Source organism: Notolepis coatsorum (assembly GCF_963971535.1).
Source record: "Notolepis coatsorum genome assembly, chromosome: 9".
NCBI lineage: Eukaryota > Metazoa > Chordata > Actinopteri > Aulopiformes > Paralepididae > Notolepis > Notolepis coatsorum.
The window spans coordinates 38023625-38047922 of NC_140173.1; positions in this window are offsets into that span (position 1 = coordinate 38023625).

A 24298-nucleotide genomic window follows, 5' to 3' on the forward strand; every position below is an offset into this window, starting at 1 on the left:
TCATGCATTAGAGTTCCAACACCGACGTGTTCGGTATGACTCATAATTAATCATAGTTCATTGTAAAATAGAGACATGAGTGTAATTATTGTCAAGCCCTATAAATAGCATTTGGAATAGGTCTTTCCGAATGCATGGTTTATCTTGCGTTATCGGAAGACTTGTCACGGATATGGCAGTCTATTTGTAGAGAGAATATAAGTAGAGTCCGCTACCCGGGACACAAATCGGAGCATGACACTACGTGCACAAATGCCATCCCTGTGCACATTCAAGTCCTCTCCACCCTGGGATTCTTCTCAGCATGAGATTGGAGATCGCTCTGGCATTTCCCAACTTCATCGGTGCAATAGACTGTATCCATGTAGCTGTCAAAGCTCCATCAATCAACAAATTCAGTTATGTGAATGCAATGCCTTTAAACTCCATGACTGACGGGAATGCTCCAAGCTTTAGAGTCTGTTGCACGGTATTCCATGTGTATGTAGCATCGTAGGATAAGGCAGACTTACCAAGCTCAGACCGAACTCGAGGCACCCTAAGCACAAGCCGATCATTCAAACAAGTTTGGTAGGTGACAGCACTCCAGACCAACAAAGATGTAATATAAGGTGTAAGTTTGCCAATAATTGTTTTGTAGATAAAAAGATACCCATAATAACTACGTCGCAACGAGAGAGATGGCCAGCCTACGTTCTCATACAAAAGACAATGGTGAGTATCATATTTGTCACCCGTAATAAATCTTAGGGCGGAGTGGTAGGCAGAATCCAAAGGCCTTAATGTAGATGCAGACGCATGTGTTATGGTTTGTAAACAACCCCAACAGCACGACACAGACATGTAGTTCAGAGTTAGCCAAAAACTATGGGCGTATTTATTTACAAACAGAAACGAGCAAAAAACAACGTAAAAGCATTCAGGGGGAATGTCCTTCAGCAGAGTAGGGCTCTGCGGCTCTGCCCAGAGCAGAGTTGGCTCTGTGGCTCTGCGGCTCTGCAGCTTATTGAATATCCACTCGGGGAGGAACAGAAAAAACGGAGAATGTCATTAATAGAACGTAGGGATTACGAGGCAGTCCAGTAACAAAACAGAGTCCAGTACCAAAACAAAGCGACACTTCTTCAGTGTTAAATAACACACAAAAAACAGAATGAAGGCCTTGAGTCCGGGAAAAAATTAGGAAATCAGAGCATCAAAAAATAGACTTCCAAAAACTCACAAAGGCAAAGTGTAATACGAGGCACGGGTCCACGGAGGCAGAGAGAGGTAACAACGGCGACTTCCAAGGGCGTACTGGAGAAACAACACAAGAGGAACAAGCAATAGCTGGTGGTGAGCAAAACGACCCGACACTGAATGTTCAGAAACCTGTGTATAAAAGGGCTCCCCTCGAGCTGATTGGAAACTCCTTCCAGGTGCGTGATGGTAATTGGTACCTGGAAGCGTGCAGTACTGGGCCAGCCCTCACAGTACCCCCCTCCCTCCACGGGAGCCACCCGGCGACCTGCCAGGCCTCTGCTTCTCCGGATGGGAACGATGGAAGTCGGTGATCAGGGCGGGGTCCATGATGAGCTGGCGGGAGACCCAGCTCCGTTCCTCAGGACCGTATCCCTCCCAGTCCACCAGATACTGGAACCCCCGTCCTCGGTGTCGGATGTCCATGAGCTGGCGGACCTTCCGCTGGGGGTGTCCATCCACCATCTCGGGAGGAGGCGGATCTGGGGCAGGAGGCATCAGGGGACTGAGAGAGACAGGCTTCACTCTGGACAAATGAAATACAGGATGAATGCGCATGGATGCTGGAAGCTTGAGACTCACCGCCGTGGGACTGAGCACCTTCCGGATCTCGAAAGGGCCGACGAACCGGGGGTTAAGCTTCTTGGCGGTGAATTGAAGCGGGAGATCCTTGGAGGACAACCAAACCCTCTGCCCAGGTTGGTAAGCCGGCGCAGGGATCCGGCATCGGTTAGCTCCCCGACTGGCGCGCTCCGATGCCCGGAGCAGCGCAGTCCTGGTGATCTCCCAGACACGACGACACCGGTCGAGATGAACCTGCATGGAGGGAACTGCCACCTCAGACTCCTGTGCAGAGAAAAGAGGGGGTTGGTAGCCCAGAGATACCTCGAGCGGCGAGAGGCCGGTGGCGGAGCTGACCAGGGAGTTGATGGCGTACTCGACCCAGGGGAGGAACCGGCTCCAGGAAGCAGGCCTCTTGGCGGCAACACACCGGAGAGCAGACTCCATGCTCTGGTTCATTCTCTCAGTCTGCCCGTTAGTCTGTGGATGGTAACCAGACGAAAGACTAACAGTGGCCCCCAATCCCTTACAAAAGGCTCGCCATACCTGGGAAGTGAACTGGGACCCCCGGTCCGAGATGACGTCCTGGGGAAAACCATGGAGGCGGAACATGTGGCTTGTCAGGAGGTCCGCTGTCTCGGAAGCTGATGGAAGCTTGGGAAGGGCCACGAGGTGAACCCCCTTGCTGAAACGATCCACCACTGTCAGAAGGACTGTGTTTCCCTGGGAAGGTGGAAGGCCAGTGACGAAGTCCAACGCCACATGGGAACAAGGGTGGCTCGGGATGGGAAGTAGCTGTAGTAGACTGGAGGGTGCCTGGTGAGAGGCCTTGCTGCGGGCACAGACCGTGCAGGCCAGTACGAACTCCCTGACGTCGTTCCTCATGGTGGGCCACCAGAACCGACGAACCAGGAAGGAGAAGGTGCGGTGGACGCCGGGGTGGCAGGCAAACCAGCTGGTATGGCCCCATTGGAGAACCCGGGAACGGACTGAGTCGGGGACGAAGAGGCGACGATAAGGTACGTGGCTTGGAGCGGGATGGAAACGTAAGGCACGCTTGACCACGGTCTCGATGCCCCAGGTGACCACTCCTACCACCCTGACCTCAGGGAGGATGGGAGTCGGAACCTCAGTGGTTGGATCCCCCTTGGAGTGTAACCGGGACAGAGAGTCAGCCTTCGTGTTGCGGGACCCAGAGCGAAAGGTCAAAGAGAAGTCGAACCGACTGAGGAAGCTGGCCCACCTTGCTTGCCGGCCGTTGAAGCGATTGGATGCGCGGATGTACGTCAAGTTCTTATGGTCTGTCCAAATGGTGAACGGTTCCTCGGCCCCCTCCAGCCAATGACGCCACTCCTCCAAGGCAGCCAACACTGCCAGCAGCTCCCGATTTCCAATGTCATAGTTCCTCTCAGCAGGAAGGAAACAACGAGAGTAAAAGGTGCGCGGATGGACCTTCTGGTCCGTTGCCGACCGCTGAGACAGGATAGCCCCTAGTCCAGTATCCGAGGCGTCCACCTCCACAATGAACTGCTTCGTGGGGTCTGGGTGGAGCAAGACCGGGGCGGTGGTGAATCTGTTCTTGAGGGAACGGAATGCAGCGCAGGCCGCTGGAGACCAGTCAAACGGCAAGGAGGGAGAGGTCAGCTTGGTAAGCGGTTCCGCCACTTGGCTGTAGTTCCGGATGAACTTCCAGTAAAAGTTTGCAAAACCGAGGAAGCTTTGTAGCTCCTTCCGAGAAGAGGGCTCCGGCCACTCCTCCACAGCCTGGATCTTGCGGGGGTCGGCTCAGGTCTGGCCACTCTCCACGATGAAGCCAAGGTAATCGACGGAATTGCCGTGGAAACGGCACTTCTCTGCCTTAACAAAGAGCCGGTTGTGGAGAAGGCGCTCAAGTACTCGGCGGACATGATGGACATGTTCCTCGAGAGTCTTGGAGAAGATGAGGATGTCGTCAAGGTAGACCACCACAAACTCCTCGAGCATGTCACGGAGGACATCGTTCATGAGCGCCTGGAATACAGCCGGAGCGTTGGTGAGGCTGAACGGCATTACCAGATACTCATAATGACCCCTGGGAGTCTTGAAGGCGGTCTTCCACTCATTGCCCTCTCGGATACGGACCAGATGGTAGGCACTCCGGAGGTCCAGTTTAGTGAAGACGGTAGCCTGGGTGAGGGGCTCGAAGGTGGAGTTCATGAGAGGAAGAGGATACTTGTTCTTGATGGTGATCTCATTGAGTTGGCGATAGTCAATGCAGGGCCGGAGACCTCCGTCCTTCTTCCCAACAAAAAAGAAGCCGGCCTCCACTGGGGAGGACGAGGGCCGAATGAGGCCTGCTGTCAAGGACTCAGAGATGTACTCCTCCATCGCTGCCTTCTCAGGGACGGTCAGACTGTAAAGGCGGCTGCTGGGAAGGGGAGCCCCAGAGCGGAGGTCGATTGCACAGTCGTAAGACCGATGAGGAGGAAGGGCCTGAGCCCGGGACTTGCTGAAAACCTCCCAGAGGTCGTGGTACTCAGGGGGGATAGTCAAGAGGTCTGGGGGCGGCACACTAGGGGAACTCCGGGCACTGGGCATGACAGGAGGAGCTCCACCCCATGATAGTGCCGGAGGACCAGGCGATGTGGGGCTCATGCAGCGCGAGCCAGGGACAACCCAGAACTACTGGGACTAAAGGGGACCTGGTAATAAAGAACTGGAGTCTCTCAACGTGATTACCAGCAATGGTGAGGAGGACAGGACAGGTGCGTTGAGTGATGTCGGCCACGCGGTGCTGATCCAACGCGAAGACCTCCAAGGGCCTCTCGAGGTTCTCAAGTGAATGTTGGCCTGGGTGGCAAACTCAAAATCCAGGAAGCACTTATCAGCCCCCGAGTCAACGAGTGCACCCACCGTCGCCCGCTGGTCCGCCCAGGCCAGGGTGACGCTTGTGAGATGGTTAGGTGGTGCATGGGTGTGGGAACAGGAAAAACGGCTCACCAGGATCTCCCGGGGTCCCAGCAAGCCTAGTCTTTTGGCCGGGTAGGACAATTGTAGATACGGTGTCCATCAAGGCCGCAGTAAAGGCCGGACCTGAGTCGGGACTCCCGTTCGGCCGGGCTAAGGTGTGTGCGTCCCAGCTGCATGGGTTCCTCCTTGGTCACAGGCCGGTAGGGGAAGGGGCCTCCAGTCGCGGAGGAGGCAGGACGATCAGCAGTCACAAGTGCGGGAGGTCTGGGGAATGGCTGGGGGTCCCGGTCAGGCTCGCTCGCGCCTTCTCTCCCGGAGGCGTCCGTCGATGCGGATGGCGAGGCTGATTAGGGCCTCGAGCGAATCGGGCTCCTCCCGGGTGGCGAGCTGGTCTCTCACGGCGTCGTTGAGCCCCTTCAGGAAGGTGAGATGAAGCGCCCGGTCATTCTAACCACTCTCGGTTGCGGCCAGTCTGAACTCCAGCGTGTAGTCGGTGACACTGCCACTGCCCTGCTGGAAGGTGCCCAACCGGGCTCCAGGGTCCTGGCCACGAGCTGGGTGGTGGAAAACCACAAAGTCTGGGTATGAAAAACAGAAGTCAGCCCTCATGGACCAGGAAGCAGTAACCCACTGTGCTGCTCGGCCTGTGAGCAGGTTAGTCATGTAAGCCACCTGGGCTCCCTCTGTCGTAAATCTGCTGGGTTGATGAACGAAAACTAACTCACATTGCATGATGAACGTGGCACAGTCCTCGAAGTTACCGTCGAACAGTCGTGGGCTGGAGAGATGGGGCTCCCGAGGAGCTGGGTCGAGAGGTGCAGGGTTAGTCACGGCGGCGGGTGGTGGTCCGGCTGGGACTCCTGCGACTGGTGGGGTTAAAAGCAGGGTGTTAAATGCTGCACTGAGAGTCTGCAGCTGGTGTAGAATATCAGCCTGCTGATTACCCTGCGCAGTCTGCTGGGTGGTTAGAGTGTCTAGAGAAATCTGGATAGGCTGGACCTGGGCCCGGAGGTCCTGCACAGCAGCTGCAGCCGCCCCTAGCTGTTGGGTGTGCTCGTTGGTCAGCTGGATCTGACCTGCCAAGGCTGCTCTAACACCGTCTGTGTCGGCTGGGGTCGACATGGTCGGGTCGTAATGTTATGGTTTGTAAACAACCCCAACAGCACGACACAGACAGGTAGTTCAGAGTTAGCCAAAAACTATGGGCGTATTTATTTACAAACAGAAACGAGCAAAAAACGACGTAAAAGCATTCAGGGGGAATGTCCTTCAGCAGAGTAGGGCTCTGTGGCTCTGCGGCTCTGCCCAGAGCAGAGTTGGCTCTGTGGCTCTGCGGCTCTGTGGCTCTGCAGCTTATTGAATATCCACTCAGGGAGGAACAGAAAAACGGAGAATGTCATTAATAGAACGTAGGGATTACGAGGCAGTCCAGTAACAAAACAGAGTCCAGTACCAAAACAAAGCGACACTTCTTCAGTGTTAAGGAACACACAAAAAACAGAATGAAGGTCTTGAGTCCGGGAAAAAATGAGGAAATCAGAGCATCAAAAAATAGACTTCCAAAAACTCACCAAGGCAAAGTGTAATACAAGGCATGGGTCCACGGAGGCAGAGAGAGGTAACAACGGCAACTTCCAAGGGCGTACTGGAGAAACAACACGAGGAACAAGCAATAGCTGGTGGTGAGCAAAACAACCCGACACTGAATGTTCAGACACCCGTGTATAAAAGGGCTCCCCTCGAGCTGATTGGAAACTCCTTTCAGGTGCGTGATGGTAATTGGTACCTGGAAGCGCGCAGTACTGGGCCAGCCCTCACAGCATGCCTGTAAATGACATCACCGTAGTCCAATATTGACAAAAAAACAGCCTGTACAATTATTTTCCTACAGAACACAGGAAAACTAGCGCGGTTACGGTACAAGAAACCAATCTTTTGTCGTAATTTAGTAGCTAGGTTATCTATATGGAATTTAAAAGAAAGTTTATCATCCAGCCATATACCAAGATATTTATACTCACTAACTCTTTCAATATACAAACCATTTGCCGTTGTTAGGTGCAGCATGTCATTATCTATAACCCTGTTATTACTGGGGTATCTGTAATACAAATATCACTTAAATGCATGTTATCAGGGTTGCCCACTGAAGCCATAGTTATTAACCTCTTAATCACGTCATAAATCAATCTGTCTAGACAAGTGGTTCTCAACTTGTGGTACGTGTACCACCGGTGGTACTTGGGCCCCCTGCTGGTGGTACTTGAAACATTAAAAAATATGTTTTTTTTTAAGTATTACATTTTATTTCTTTTTGCACTCAGGCCACTGAACTTAGAAGCAGGCCAGGCCAGTGTTTCTAGTTGTGGCGGCGTGATAGTTAGATAACCTAAGTGGGGAACAACCAGGAGATCACTGTGACAGAGAGTAATGCAGTCTAAACAGTCATACATCTTTTATTCAACTTCAGTCCTGATCATAGGGCTGGGCGATAAAACGATAACGATAACTATCGCGATCAATTATTTCCTCGAAATAAACATGAAACGTGGTCGCAAAGTTTCGATATATCGATTTTCCAAGCTTGGATATGAGCACACGCACTAACAACCAATCAGTGAAGGAGATGGCCGAGAGCGAAGGAGACCCGCGCTGCACCTCTGGGTAGTAAACAAGGCTGGCTAGGATCATTAGCTTGCACGGCGCTATTTAATAGTTTACGTGCCGAGTGTGTGTGTGGCGTGAATTCTGACGCCACGGTTATAGTAGTGTGGGGTATACGGTGGACGTCGTTGCAATGTATTGGGGCAGAACAGAGTATTTTAGGGATATTTAGTACATTGGAAACATGGCTGGCTAGGATAATTAGCTTGCATGGCGCTATTTTATAGTTTGGCTGGCTAGGATAATTAGCTTGCACGGCGCTATTTTATAGTTTACGTGCCGAGTGTGTGTGTGGCGTGAATTCTGACGCCACGGTTATAGTAGTGTGGGGTATACGGTGGACGTCGTTGCAATGTATTGGGGCGGAACAGAGTATTTTAGGGATATTTAGTACGTTGGAAACATGGCTGGCTAGGATAATTAGCTTGCACGGCGCAATTTTATAGTTTGGCTGGCTAGGATAATTAGCTTGCACGGCGCTATTTTATAGTTTACGTGCCGACTGTGTGTGTGGCGTGAATTCTGACGCCACGGTTATAGTAGTGTGGGGTATACGGTGGACGTCGTTGCAATGTATTGGGGCGGAACAGAGTATTTTAGGGATATTTAGTACATTGTCATGGGATACACTGCTTGCTCTGGCTAACTGCTAACGTGCGCGGACTGATGACGACATCAACTCGAGACATTCGCAGCAGCAAAACAAGTCTATTAATAGCCCGTCCATCGGCGCCGGGCATAAGAAGTTAATTAAACTTGACAGACATTATATCGACGATAATTATCGATATCGAGTTATATGAAAATAATTTTTATAATTTTATCGCGATAACGTTTTTGGCCATATATATTTTTTGTAATGTCAGATAAAAAAAGATATACTCCCACTTTTCTGAAAAGAGTTGTTGTTAAATCTGACATTACAAAAAACTAAAGATCCATCAAAATCAGTGTTGTTGTAATCATTGACACATGCCTAGCCTGTAATACCCCCCCCCCCCCAGAAAAATTTACTTTGCATTTGATATATTGAAAATATTTCACTTTTTGTGTGTTTTTTTTATATAATTTGTGAAGCCCATCACAAACACTGGCAAATTTCAAAAGTTCAGAATGCAGGAAATTAAGTCTTTGTAACAAAATAATTCCTGGTGGGGGACCCCCAGACCCCCCGCTTAAAAAGTGGCCTGACTGGGGCTATATTTCACACTATATTTCCCAGCCTGAATTATTTCCCCACTCCGACCCTGCTTGTGTGTGTGTGTGTGTGTGTGTGTGTGTGTGTGTGTGTGTGTGTGTGTGTGTGTGTGTGTGTGTGTGTGTGTGTGTGTGTGTGTGTGTGTGTGTGTGTGTGTGTGTGTGTGTGTGTGTGTGTGTGTGTGTGTGTGTGTGTGTGTGTGTGTGTGTGTGTGTGTGTGTGTGAGAGAGAGAGAGAGAGAGAGAGAGAGAGAGAGAGAGAGAGAGAGAGAGAGAGAGAGAGAGAGAGAGAGAATGAAGTACAATTGCTTGCTGTGAGAGAGAGGGAGAGGGAGAGAGAGAGAGAATGAAGTACAATTGCTTGCTATGAGAGAGAGGGAGAGGGAGAGAGAGAGGGGTACATTGGCTGAAATACAGTTGTTCTTAATTTTCTCACTTGTTATGTGAGAATGTTAGTTATTATGTTCTCAATGCCCCTTGCATTGTATGATAATTGTGTGGAAGAGTTTGGTAGTTCTAGACAGTGCTACCCCTTTGTACATTGTGGCTGTGTCTGACAAAAGTTAACAATAAATAATGGTATTAGGAATACACATACTCAGCAGAGCGTACTACGGGTATTGCACTACCACCCCTGTAGGACTTATATAACAGGAGGTGCAAATCCAGAGCCTGCAGAATTATGAAAGACCCCCACCACCCCAACAACAGCCTGTTCAAGCTGCTGCGGTCAGGCAAGCGCCTACGGTCACACGCTGCAAGAACAGAGAGACTCCGGCTCAGCTTCTTCCCCCAGGCCATCAGAACACTGAACACTGAACTATCCACTCACAAGTACACATGAGCACACACAGACACACACCCAAACACACAACACTCATGCCGCAACCGCTAAAACAATCACTTTAAACAAAAAGTCACTTTAAAAAATAGAGTCACTTTAAAGGAAGGAGGTACTGTAGGCCTATAATGTAGTTTAGATACATTAAGAGTGAAAATTGTAAATTATTGTATAGTAGTGTATGTTGTGAAGGGCCAGATTAAACCGAATATATATATTTATTTATATATATATATTTAATTGTATTTGTATATTCTCTAATATTCCCTGATATCCCTTGTATATTCCTTGTACAATATGCAGTGAATATCCATTCTAGCCTACTGAACATCCCATAATAGTCTCCATTCTACTATTGGTCGAGACCTTGGTGCCAGGCTGCCATACCCCTCAGACCCAGTTCAAACGTACCGCTCGACATGTACGAACAAGTCCTAGTTCCGCGTAGGAATTTGGCTACCGCACCACTAATGGGACTATTTGTTCATAGTGCGTATATATACTGCGCTACTAAAGTAGGACTTTCTTTTCAGTCCAGTTTCTTACCCTCCAATAGAGTCACAGACGTAAAGCCTCCCCGCGATGCCACGTGTGGGAGTAAGGCCAAGTTCGCCTACCATCGGTATTGAGACATCGTGTATATTAATATTTGAATAGTCATATTTGGCACTATATCGTCGAGTTGGACGTAGTCTATTAAGCTAATAATAGTCTGTTAATATATAGTGCTTCGTGCGGTGAGAATACTACCGTAGTCAGTACCCCATCGTTTCGGGCAGAGAACTGGCTGCTTACCCAGGGTGGTTGACCCTATGTGAAGCTGCACCCGAGGAGCCCCAGAGCCGACGAGCGAGTGGACCTGTATACCGGATTATTCTACCGACGACAGCCCGCCTTCCCAGGCACGGATTATGCTTTGGATACTTTGATTATTCTATGGATAAAGACCCCCGACACTACCGTGTGTTGGAACCCCCCCCCTGGAGAGGACACAAGGTGAGGAGACGCTCTGCAAGACGAGGTCTCTCCACATCTCTCCCCCGTGGACCGGAGAGAGCCGGCCCACAAAGAGTCCACCTGCTTTCATCTGTGGTCCAAGGATCGCCGGCGCATTGAACGGCACTACAGTGGGTTCTCCTGGGATACCCTTGGCCGGACGAGGCAGCTGGATTCTACCCCCCCCCCCCTCCTACTCCTGTCGGCTTACAAGCGACCGGATTAACCCCCTCTAGTGTATCCAGCCTATAATCATTAAAGTATCATTGCTGTTATTCCTTAACTATTCCAGGTCGTATATTTACCACCTGCGCCTTCAGAGATTGGACATTATCTATTGATATACCGACGAATACTCCTTGCCATAAAAGAGCATACTATTTCAATTCATAAATGTAATTAAGTGATTAAGTGTTTAGTCTACACACCATCGCTGTGTAGGCAATAAAGACTTGTTTCTAATTCGTACATTTGTGTTGGATCCGTTTCATCTACGTGAGAGTGTTCATGATAATATATTTATGCCGTGTACTGGGTGGCCGAATATTAAGTACAAAGGTAGTGGTAGTAAGTATCATATCTAGTAATACAGTCAGGGAATTGTACCCCTCAGTTACAATTGGTCCTTCGAGCCGGAGGGGTAATTAGTGTAATATTAATATAGTGTTATTAATATTGAAATGGCCTATGATGAACACTCCACGAAACGATCCTCCTAACCAACGCCCGCAGCGCGAACGACGGCTCCCTCAGTACTTAGAGGCTTACGCTGTCAGTCAACAACCTAGTCTTCTACTAACAGTAAACGCGGTAAAACTAGAAAGTAAAAGTATGTCTAACCCCAACGCCCAGACTACCCCGACCATAGAGGCCCCTACGGGCTCTAATGTAACTGACCAAGTTCACGGTGGGGACCAGTGGGAACCAGACATGACTTCACACCCCGCCAGTACTGAAGAAGTAGTCCCCGATGAGTCCCGGGAGGAATACAACGCTACCGAGAGAGAACTCGGCACGGAAGAAGACGGGGAGAGCACCGTGGAGATAGAGCTCCAAGGCTCCGCAAGGAGTACCCCGAGGGAAGGCTCCCCTATACAACCGCCTTCTCCCAGCGAGGCAGAGAGGACCCTACAGCAGGCCTTCCTCATCAGCCTGAACGCCGCTGCTGAACGCGACCGACTGCAGATCCAGCAGCGGAGCGAAGAAGAGCAGATACGTCTAGAAATAAGACGCATTCAGATGGAAGAGAATGTGGCCCGAGAACGAGCCGGTGCTCAACGGGACGCAGTGCGCGACAGACAGCAAGCGCAACTAATAGAACAGCTGATCAGACGGACAACACCCTCTCCCTCCGCCAGAGGCTCCAGGAACTCGTCTAGACACACCTCCAGGGCGGCATCCCCTAGCCGAGTAAACAACCCTGAACTTGACCAACAGACGAGGTCTATACCCCCCACAGACCACCTCCCCCCACCGGTCCAAGCGAGACCTAGCAACCGGGAAGGAGCAGCATATCCTGTGGAGAGGCTAAACCAGAGACTACAAGCACTGGATGACCTAACTGAAGACGAAGAGGAAGAGGAGGAGAACCACGCCCGAAGACAGCACAGTACTCTACCGGACCAGGAGGTCCGGTACAGCCCAGGCTATACTCCCGCGGAGCTGCGCTACAGACCCCCGACTCTATACACGGGTGAGCACGACGCACGACCCGCACCGAGGAACAGCACCTGGACAAGCGGGCCATGGTACACTGCCGGTACCAGCCCATACCAAGAAGCGGGAGGAGACTCGCCTAGGAGGCCTCTCCCCCAACGCTTGCCGATGTATCCACAGTCAGCGTCATACATTGGCACGCCTATGGTACCCGACTTCACCCAAGAGAACCGGGCCCAGTATACAGAACTCCGCATGTGTCTGGAGACCATGTTGGTGGATGTATTGGATGAACGCCACAAATACGCCATCCTACTGCAGCACTTAAAGGTGCCCGCGCACATAATATAGCGCTCGCCTACGCGACTTCCACCACCCCATACACAGCAGCGCTGGTAGCATTGGACCAGAGGTATGGGCGCATATGGGATTACGTGATCCAGGAGATCCGACACATCGACCGCTTACCCCCAGCAATAGACAATCGAGCACTGGACGACCTGTCCATCAGAGTGCAGTCCCTGGTAGGGATGTTGGGAGCGCAAAGAGAGAAGGGGAAGTATGAACTTTACGCCAACTCAAATGTGGAAAGGATCCTGGAGAAGCTGCCGCCCGCTCGTCAGGAGCGCTTTAGGCGGCAGAGGGACCACAGAGACCCGAATGGCCCCGAACCGAACCTCCTCGATCTAGCAGACTTCCTGGCGAGAGAAGTCAGCAGCCTACGGCTAGATACATTCGGACGGAGCACCCCTGGCTCCAGAGAAGGAACCAGACGACTAAATGATGGAAGAAGATCGGTGACTGTGATGCACCAATCGGAGTCAGTACCGAGCAGCAGGAGCCACAGTACCCCCTCCAGAACGGAGAAGTGGAAGATAGTGTGCCCCTACTGTGAGAAAGAACACTGGCTAGCGCAATGTGACTCCTTCCCCAAGCTGAACGCGGAGGAAGCAGGTCAATGGATAAAGTCCAACAAGCGCTGTTTTCGCTGTGCGCGCTCACACATGGCAGCCGAATGCCGCTTAAAGAAAAGGTGCACCAAGTGCGATGGAGCCCATCTGGACATACTTCACGACAGTAACAGACGGCGCCCTTCACCTGCACCATCCAGCCGCAAAGCGAGCGTCATGTACATCGATCCCGCCAGCAGCAGTGGAGCCCGAGTACTCCTAAAAGTAGTGCGTGTGACACTAAGCTACCAGAATAAAGTCCTGGACACTTACGCCGTCCTCGATGACGGGTCAGAGAAGACCCTGCTGCTCGCCTCCGCTGCGGCCCAGCTAGGGCTGCGGGGAAGCGAAACCCAAATGACAATTCGGACAATAAGACGAGATTTGAAGACGATAAAGGGCGAGAATGTCTCATTCTCTATCGCAGCAAGCGGCCAGCCTGAGCGACGGTACCAGATTGCAGACGCTTTCACCAGCCAAGAAATAGGACTGTCGCGGTACACATACCCCGTCGCCAAGCTGATGGAGAAATATGCACATCTGCGCAAGTTACCGATCCCGCTCATAGACAATGCTATGCCGACCCTGTTGATAGGCTCCGGCCATGCAGACCTCATTGTCCCGATAGACCGGGTTCATACCGGACCCCGAGGCTGTCCTGCAGCAGTCGAGACCCGTTTGGGATGGACTCTCCAAGGCCCGCTCGCCAAATCTCTCAACCGAAGTACAGCCACTAGATGTCTCCACTCCCGAGTCACAGAGGGAGAAACCGCACTCCTGCAACACGTAGAGCGGCTATGGAGCTTGGAACAAATGCCCTTTAAGAATGGAAAGAAAGACATTCGCTCTAAAGATGACATTTACGCCATTCACCTCCTCGAGACAGGGACCAAGAGAGTCCCGGTCAACGGCGTGTTGAGATACGCCACGCCACTCCTGCGGCGAGAAGGAATGCCTACTTTCCACGCCAAGACAGACGCCATAGAACGGTACCTGCTGAACACGGAGCGGCGCTTAGCCAAGAACCCCGCCCAAGAGAGTGTATACCGCGCTGAGATTGAGAAGCTCATCACAGCGGGACACGTCACAAAGATGGACATTAAAGAGGCTGACCAGACCACTGAATCGTGGTACGTGCCCCACCACAAGGTCCATCACAACGGTAAAGACCGCATAGTATTTAACTGCAGCTACCAGATCGGATCCCAAAATCTGAATAAAGAGTTACTGCCCGGTCCCACACTCGGCCCCTCCCTACTCGGCGTTCTACTCCGCTTCCGCCAGGAAAAGGTGGCCATCAGCGGGGACATTAAAGGAATGTTCCTGCAGGTGAGATTAGTAGAGGCGGACAAGCCCCTGTTACGGTTCCTATGGAGAGAGAAGCCAGGAGATGAGCACCCAGCCATCTACCAATGGGAAGTCCTCCCCTTCGGAACGACGTGCAGCCCCTGCTGTGCGACATTTGCACTACAGAAACATGTAGCAGAGGACCCAGCAGCGGACGAAGAGGTCCGACACAGCGTAAAGAACAGCTTCTACGTAGACAACTGTCTACAAAGCCTTTCAACCCAGGAAGAAGCCGAGGCTCTCCTGATTAAACTCCGCGCCTCATTGATCAAAGGCGGCTTTGATCTCAGGCAGTGGGCCAGCAGCGATCCGCAAGTACTGCGCAGCCTCTCCTCCGAGGACAAGGCAGCCAGCAGCGAGACCTGGATGGCTACAATCCCGGGAGAAGCCCAGGAGATGACCCTGGGATTGGTGTGGCGATTCAAAACAGATTCGCTTCACTACAGACACAAGCCCCTGACTACGGAGCAGGGAAGGCCGGCGGCGGCGCCGACCACCAGACGGAGTGTGTACACAACACTCGCCCGACAATATGACCCGCTAGGATGTATTCTACCGTACACCACCAGGGCAAAAATGATTGTACGAGCATTGTGGGACAAGGACCAGGGCTGGGACGACCCCATTCCCGCACACCTTGCATCCACCTGGAGAGAGTGGGAGATGGAGCTCCACTCACTCCCAGGCGTTAATATGCGCCGAAGCTACTTCCCACCCACGGTGAGGCCAGAGACATGTAAAATGGACTTACACGTCTTCAGTGACGCCTCAGAGGTCGCATACGGATCAGTAGCCTACTTGCGGGCCCAAGACCAAGGGGGAGAGATCTACACAGCATTTGTCCTCGCCCGCTCGAGAATAGCCCCACGCAAGCAACAATCTATCCCACGTCTAGAGCTCTGCGCAGCCCTAGCCGGAGCGCACCTAGCCACGCTCATCCAACGTGAGCTCACCATACCGGTGTCTAGAACAATCCTGTGGTCAGATTCCACGACGGTACTCGCCTGGATCAAATCGGACTCATGCAAGTACAAAGTCTTCGTGGGAGTCAGAGTCACCGAGATTCAAGACTTAACCGAAGAGTTAACCGGAGAAACAGAGTGGCGCTACGTTGATACAAAACAGAACCCAGCTGACGTCATCACCCGGGGGATGCCCCTGGATGACCTCACCCGTCGCAATGTCTACAGTGACGGCCCCGCATTCCTAAGACTCCCGGAAGGACAGTGGCCCATGCCTATCCCGAGGGAAGCCAGTCCAGAGGAGGTGGAAATTAAGAAGTCTGTGTTCTGTGGATTGAGCACCGTAGCCTCCACGACCCTAACATAAAAGATTGCACGTCCATAGAGAGTGCACAACAAAGAACATTCCTGCGGTACCACCCGGAGTGCAAGTCCCCCGCTGATATGTCAGCAGCTAACTACGAGGAAGCAGAATTGCTTCTACTGCAGCGAGCCCAGAGAGACTCGTTCCCCGATGAATTGGCCTGTCTACAGGGAGGAAAGCCCGTCCCATCCGACAGCAGATTAATTCACCTGGCCCCCGAGAGCGACGCTCATACCCTCATCAGAGTGGGTGGTCGCCTACGCAGAGCCCCCAATCTACCGGATATCGACCCAGTTACCCCCAACACACTCCTGATGGGGCGGCTAGATCCCACATTACCCCAGACAATGTACCGGCCTGAAGAAGCGAACGGCCGACGAATGTGGAGGTACAGCCAAGTATTAGCCGACAAGTTTTGGAACAGTTTCCTACTGCACTACCTACCGTCTCTACAGACCCGCCAGAAGTGGGTAAAGGAGAGAGACAATTTGACAGAAGGAACAGTCGTCATGATTATTGATCAATCACTGCCCAGAGCTATGTGGCCGGCCGGCCGCGTAAGCAAAGTGATCACCGGTGCCGACGGCAAAGTCCGAGCAGCTGAAGTGCTCGTCCAGGGTCGCACTTACACCCGTCCCGTGGCAAGGCTCATAGAACTGCCTCGACTCCCAGACACAATCGGTGATGACCATGACCCTACAACCCTATGACTTTGTGAAGTTGACTGACCCCTACAGCAAACCCTTATGTGTAAATAGACAACGCGATTAATCTGTCTCCGTTTAACTGATTAGGTCTGCGACCTATTCAGGGGGTGGCTGTTGTGAAGGGCCAGATTAAACCGAATATATATATTTATTTATATATATATATTTAATTGTATTTGTATATTCTCTAATATTCCCTGATATCCCTTGTATATTCCTTGTACAATATGCATTGAATATCCATTCTAGCCTACTGAACATCCCATAATAGTCTCCATTCTACTATTGGTCGAGACCTTGGTGCCAGGCTGCCATACCCCTCAGACCCAGTTCAAACGTACCGCTCGACATGTACGAACAAGTCCTAGTTCCGCGTAGGAATTTGGCTACCGCACCACTAATGGGACTATTTGTTCATAGTGCGTATATATACTGCGCTACTAAAGTAGGACTTTCTTTTCAGTCCAGTTTCTTACCCTCCAATAGAGTCACAGACGTAAAGCCTCCCCGCGATGCCACGTGTGGGAGTAAGGCCAAGTTCGCCTACCATCGGTATTGAGACATCGTGTATATTAATATTTGAATAGTCATATTTGGCACTATATCGTCGAGTTGGACGTAGTCTATTAAGCTAATAATAGTCTGTTAATATATAGTGCTTCGTGCGGTGAGAATACTACCGTAGTCAGTACCCCATCGTTTCGGGCAGAGAACTGGCTGCTTACCCAGGGTGGTTGACCCTATGTGAAGCTGCACCCGAGGAGCCCCAGAGCCGACGAGCGAGTGGACCTGTATACCGGATTATTCTACCGACGACAGCCCGCCTTCCCAGGCACGGATTATGCTTTGGATACTTTGATTATTCTATGGATAAAGACCCCCGACACTACCGTGTGTTGGAACCCCCCCCCCTGGAGAGGACACAAGGTGAGGAGACGCTCTGCAAGACGAGGTCTCTCCACATCTCTCCCCCGTGGACCGGAGAGAGCCGGCCCACAAAGAGTCCACCTGCTTTCATCTGTGGTCCAAGGATCGCCGGCGCATTGAACGGCACTACAGTGGGTTCTCCTGGGATACCCTTGGCCGGACGAGGCAGCTGGATTCTACCCCCCCCCCCCCTCCTACTCCTGTCGGCTTACAAGCGACCGGATTAACCCCCTCTAGTGTATCCAGCCTATAATCATTAAAGTATCATTGCTGTTATTCCTTAACTATTCCAGGTCGTATATTTACCACCTGCGCCTTCAGAGATTGGACATTATCTATTGATATACCGACGAATACTCCTTGCCATAAAAGAGCATACTATTTCAATTCATAAATGTAATTAAGTGATTAAGTGTTTAGTCTACACACCATCGCTGTGTAGGCAATAAAGACTTGTTTCTAATTCGTACATTTGTGTTGGATCCGTTTCATCTACGTGAGAGTGTTCATGATAATATATTTATGCCGTGTACTGGGTGGCCGAATATTAAGTACAAAGGTAGTGGTAGTAAGTATCATATCTAGTAATACAGTCAGGGAATTGTACCCCTCAGTTACAGTGTATATAGGAACCAGTTTCTCAGGAACTTAGCATGTATTTTTTTTACCATGCATATCTTGTGTCTTACCTATTTAATTTTTTCTATGCCTATTTTTATTATTGTATTTTGCACAATCAATGCGGGCATGACCACCCACATATCACTGTATGCCCTGGTATGTATGTGACAAATAAACCTCTTGATTCTTGATTTGCCTCCTGTGTGAACTGTGCATAGCTGAATAGACTGTATTTTAACGTCTGTAATATGGTGGTACTAGGAGAGCCAGCTACGTTCTCAGGTGGTACTTGGTGTAAAAAGGTTGAGAACCACTGGTCTAGACTGTATGACATGACTTTTCTTTTTAAATGTATCCAACAGTAAACATCCTAACCATGTCACAGCAGTCATAGTGTATATTTTCAGCAATACGGTTGTTTACCAATAGGTTAAAGTGTTATTAATGAAATATGAGTTTAGGAATTGTATTCAATAGATCGCGAATTTCGACCAGAAATAAATCCATTTTGCTGTAGTCATTATGATTGTTGTGTCCTTGGGCACGACACTTAACCCTTTCTCTGCCACGCTTATATCCATCCTTATACCATCCTCTGCCAGCTCTATTTGTCTATGGAGATGTTCCCCTTCTTTGCAGGGCTATAACTTTTTAAATTGTATTGCTAAATTGACATTACTATGGCCCATTCAACGTCAAGTATCTATCGTTTAGGATGTAGCAACGTTCTACTTTTTCATTCACATATTCATACTAAAATACGGTCTAAAATATAAATATGTTTTTATCGTTTTCTGCAGCATTCTGCAGAACGTGAGTTATAGCCCTAAATACATATATTAGATCATCAAATGTAGTTTGATACCGATTGACGTCAGATAAAAAATTTCAATTGTAAAAGGTCCTACACGTCATGCCTCATCATCTGCTGGTGACCGGAGGGGGGGGGGGGGGGGGGGGTTATAAGTCCGTGGCTGACGTTAAATGATTCATGTAGTATGGGTCATGTATTGATCATAGCAGTTTGCATGTTTAATAATAATCAAACACGCTGAAACTCACCGCGGCTTCCTCGTAGCGTTGGGCGATCAGCGCATAGCTGTCAACCCTACCGTTTTTCCCGGGATTCTCCTGTTTTTTCAACCCTCTTCACGCCCTGTTCACGGTTCACATATTGGCACGTATTTTGTACTTGGCTGCAATTCCCCTCCGTGACGACAGGTGGCAGCAGTGTAGATTAGAACGTTATCACAGGAAGTCAGACCGGGAGACGGTTGCGACCCGAAGAAGAATAAGAACAGCGAGCGGATTTGCTCAGAGCTCAGGGGAGAGACTGATGCACCGATTGTGTCAAATCAACTTAGCCAGTGTCTCTTGATTGCCCACTCTGTGGCTTTTGTCTCTGGAACAAAGGGTTTGCAAATCTTCTGTGGATAAAACAATACAAAGTTACTGTGTGTGATGCAGGAATGTGTAAATGTCTTGGTGAACAGCTGTTTGCTCTGCGCCTCCCCTGTCGTCCCCTAAGGTTCACGCGTCCCCTCCTCCCATTCCTCCACGGAGAGCATGCCTTCACTCTGACGCCCAATTTCCTGAATGCGATTTATAAATATAAATTGATCCGTTTTAAAAGTTGTTGTGAATTGTCATGGTATGACAAATACAGTTACTGGTAACTCGCAGGCATTGCAGAGATATTGAGGAAAAACACAAAATTGCATTGGCTTTTTTTCTATCTCACATTTCTCTGTAGACACACACTGTTCCAAAAATGATATTCCCACTCCTAAATGAATGACCATAGGTATTTTTTATAGCTTTAACGAGTTGTAGTATTAATATGTAGCCTACAGTGATGAAGGTATAAAGGCACTAATGGTAATACATTGATTGATTGCTAAATTTAACAGATTGCAGAATGGGTACAATACAGTATTGCGCAATACACAATTGTTAAGGTGATGCAGACCAGAGAAGGACTTCCCCCATTTTCAATTCATAACATTTACAGTCAAATCAAATACATTTACAGATTACAACCTTTATTTAATGGTTAATATTTTGATAAAATGTAATTTACTGTATTTTTATAGCATTTACACTTTATAATATTTTATTTTCAGCTTTTATAGTTTCACAAACACACATCAAGACAAATCACAAACACAAAGAAAAAATAAAGAAAAAGAACACAAACAGTATGTTGCCAGACACTGTCACATCAATGAACAAACATACACCATGTCATATGCTATACACTAAGGACGCAAGGGGCTGATTCTCTGACATATATACACACATTACATATATACACATACATATATATATATATATATATATATATATATATATATATATATATATATATATATATAATATATACACCAGCGCCGCCAATAGATAAAAAAAAATTAACTAATCAATCTCACAATTTTCTCTAATCAATCTAGATTAATCTAGATTAAAAACAGCATTTTTCTACATAAAACCGAAGCTTGTAACAGATATTTACTTGAGTAAAATCATGGAATTAATGTAAAATCAACACAAAGAAAGTATATTTAGATTCAAAGACTATTTTAATAGCTTTCTTTGAATACAGTTTCTCTCCTGTGAAATACAAATGTTCAACAAAACCATCATTTACATAGCATTTACACTTAAAGTAGGAAAAGTTTACGCTGCAACGAATGGCTGGGTACATACAGGTTTTGACCAGCAGATGGCAACGATGAGGCAGCTCCATTGGGAGGGGGCGGGGCCGGGTGGGAGGGGGCGGGGCCGGGGGAAGGGGCGGGGCTAAAATGTACACGTTTTGTCTCCTGCCAATGTTGACAGCTATGGATCAGCGTGGAGCAGAAAGTTCTCTATTATGGGATGTCGATCTAGTTGGTCCAGTTCCAGGTTGTATAATACTGTATATGTATTATATCCAAATCATGTTGTTTATCGAGTTATTTGCAACCGATCGCTATCCCGTGTATCAAGCTGGAGTCCCGCTAGCGACAGCTAGGGTGACCAGGTGTCCCCCTTTTGGTTGTACTGTCCCACCATTTGACCAAATGTCCCGCGTCCCTCATATTGAGAGGATGTCCCTCTTTTCGAAGCCAAAAAAAACATGCGTCTAAAAGCCCCTCCCTACAGTAAACGTAGCAACCCGCCTCTTGTCCACACACATTGCTCTGATTGGTTATAGTACTTTAGCGTGCTGCTTGCCTGCTTGTGACGTGACTGAGACTGAGTCGTGACGCTACCTCATATCGCAAATCTTATTGGTAAAAAAAAACACAACAACATTACAAGCGAACTAGTTCAAGATGGAAAGCAGTAAAAAGAAACGGACCTGCAGTTACAACCAAGACTGGCAAACGACACATGACTGGGTGAGGCAGATGGCAATCCGCAGCAGGCTTTCTGTGTTTTGTGTCATAGTTCGTTTTCAATTGCGCATGGAGGAGAATACAACTTGAAGCGCCACAGTGGACGTGAGTCTCACTTGAAAGTGGCTCACCAAAAAGAAACATCCAGATCTATGGATATGTTTCTTCTTAAACCAAACAATGATAGCCAGACGGACAAGGTCACTGCAGCTGAGATAACAAGTGTCTATCACACAGTACAACACTCCCATTCATACAGGTCAGCCGACTGTGGTAACCTTTAACCTTTGATTTAAATCTATTCGGTGAAGACCATGGCAGTTATTCTAATATAGAAACACAATTTATTTGTATTATTATTTTTGTATTATACTACACTGTTTTCCCTAGTTCTGTGTTAACAGGGAATATCAAACACAAGACATTCCTGTCAAGTGATGACGTTTGAATATTTAAAACAGATGTTAGGTGGTATTTAATTTGTATTTATTTTGATTTAACCTTTAACCTTTGATTTAAATCTATTCAGTGAAGACCATGGCAGTTATTCTAATAAAAATTGTTACATTATCTATCTGTAAGTAAGTAAGTAAGTAAGTCCCACTTTGTCCCACTTTGTCCCACCAAAATCGTACTGTTGTCCCACTTTGTCCCACCAAAATCTTACTGTTGTCCCACTTTTGGACTTTTTGCATCTGGTCACCCTAGCGACAGCGAGTGGCCGGACGAAATATGGGTGAGCACCACTTCCGGCGCGTCACTTCCGGTTTTGGTGATTCGCCGATCGGCCACCAGATGAGAGGAGATCAACAGCAAGTCTCAAGTCTCCGTGGGTGAAATATGATTGCCATGACAGATTTTTGAAATATTGATCTCAAAGACGCTGTAAGACGTCATTGGCAGATTACGCATGGCGAGCAATGACGTCTAAAGTCGTCTTTGGCGATTAAATGGTTAACCTACTTGCCTCGTATGAATGTGTATGCATGTGAATGAATGTTGGTGGTGGTCGGAGGGGCCGTAGGCAATGATTATTCGCCACGCTTCCGTGAGTCTGCCTCAGGGCAGCTCTGGCTGCAATTGTAGCTTACCACCACCGGTATTACTGTGTATGAACAAATAATGGACTCTGTAAGCGCTCTGGGGTCACTGGGGTGTCACGAAGAGCGTTATATAAATCCAATCCATTATTATTATTATTATGATGAAGGAAAGACAGGGCTTTCAATGAGGGTTGACATTTCGAAAAACTAGTTATTCTAGGGTTCTCCAGCTTTCTGGAAGCAAATGACTTCCTGATTATACATTTTAATTTTTCAACCATCCGTTTTGAAATCCATTTCAAAATGGCGGAGCTGTCTCAAAAATAAAAAGCTGACTGTAAATACACTAGATTTCATTCTCGGTTCTTCATGCACGTGTAACCTACTGTAATTCAACACTATCAGTTCTTTCTGCAGTGGTACAACTATCAACTATAGGTTCAAGGAGACTGGCTCTAAGAAAAAATACACAGGCACCGTGATCTACGTTTTACCTTTTATATAACTTAAAGGAGTTCACCAGGTTCAGTACATATTACAACATCATAGCTTCCATGCAATGGTCCACATTTATAGAAAATAATAAATGAAATAAAAAAGGTACCCAATAAAGTCTGTTTTGAGTGCACTCAATTAAACAAAAAGGGAACGGATATTCTGTTCCTACCACCAGGGGCCAAGTTAAAGTTCACCAGCCGACCGTTGGGTGATGGTGAGTGGAGAAGGTCAATGAAGAAGACCACTTCAGTTGATGCAGATCCGTGTTCACTGAAGGGGGTAACAAAAACCAATCTGCACAGAATCGTACAGGCCATCAATAGATTAGCATCATATACTGTAATTATATACCATTAGGCTATACAATTATTTACTGGAACTCACATTATGGCAGGTTTCACATGCATAGCACAGCCTTGCACCATAGCAGTCAACACTAACAATGTATGGCTAAATAACCACAATAACAACCACATTGTAACTCAGAACAACATGCAGCTTGACTAACACAGGATGATCATGTACATTAACTGCAGGGTGCACAATTTCACTCTGCACTTGTGCTTTACCCTACAACATCTCAGCTTGAGTTAGCTAGCGAGTTGACTTGCTAACTCACCAGGATTCTTCCATTTGTTTATCAGTCTTTCAATTGGCAATGGTTTCTCTTCCAATTCGGTCTTCAAGTCAGCTAGTCTTTTCTTCTCTCTTCCTTGTCCAGTTCCAGCACTGTTATGTCAGTGAACAGAATCACTGTGTTAACATTCTCCTTTCATCCAATATCCTGACTGGTTTTTGATTACACACTGTAGCTCCATATTAGCAATGAGTAGGAAATGCTAGCTAGCATGAACACGGTATGACTCACCGGAATCCTCTCTTTATCCTCTATATTTCATCTTCTGTCCAAGTAGTTTTCTGTTCAAGTATACCGTTTTCTGTCACTTTTCTAATATTCTCCAACTGCTCCAATATTCTGTCTCTCCGTTGATTGCTTATCAAATGCTTGCAGCCAGGAACAGTTTTCCACACGCTGCTCACAAGCAGGGCTGTACCTTGTAAATCTCAGGGGAGCATCAACAAATTACACTCTTCCAGGGAGCGTCAACAAATTACACTCTTCCAGGGAGCGTCACCCAATTCACAGTCCATAATGAATGTTTCAGCTAGACAAGAAAATAGCATGGGCTACATACTCCCCCCCTAGAGCGCTCGAGTCCCTTCATGCGCTTACCACCTCTTAGGTTCTGGGAGGAGGCCTTCCAAACTCTTGCAGAATGCAACAATTGCCAGAATCAGGGGTCTCCCAAGACTCTCATAGTGTAGTCTATCAGGCTGTTGCCGTGATCTACTTGACCTTCTGACTTCAGCTTGTGGCTCTAGGTTGCCTGACTGT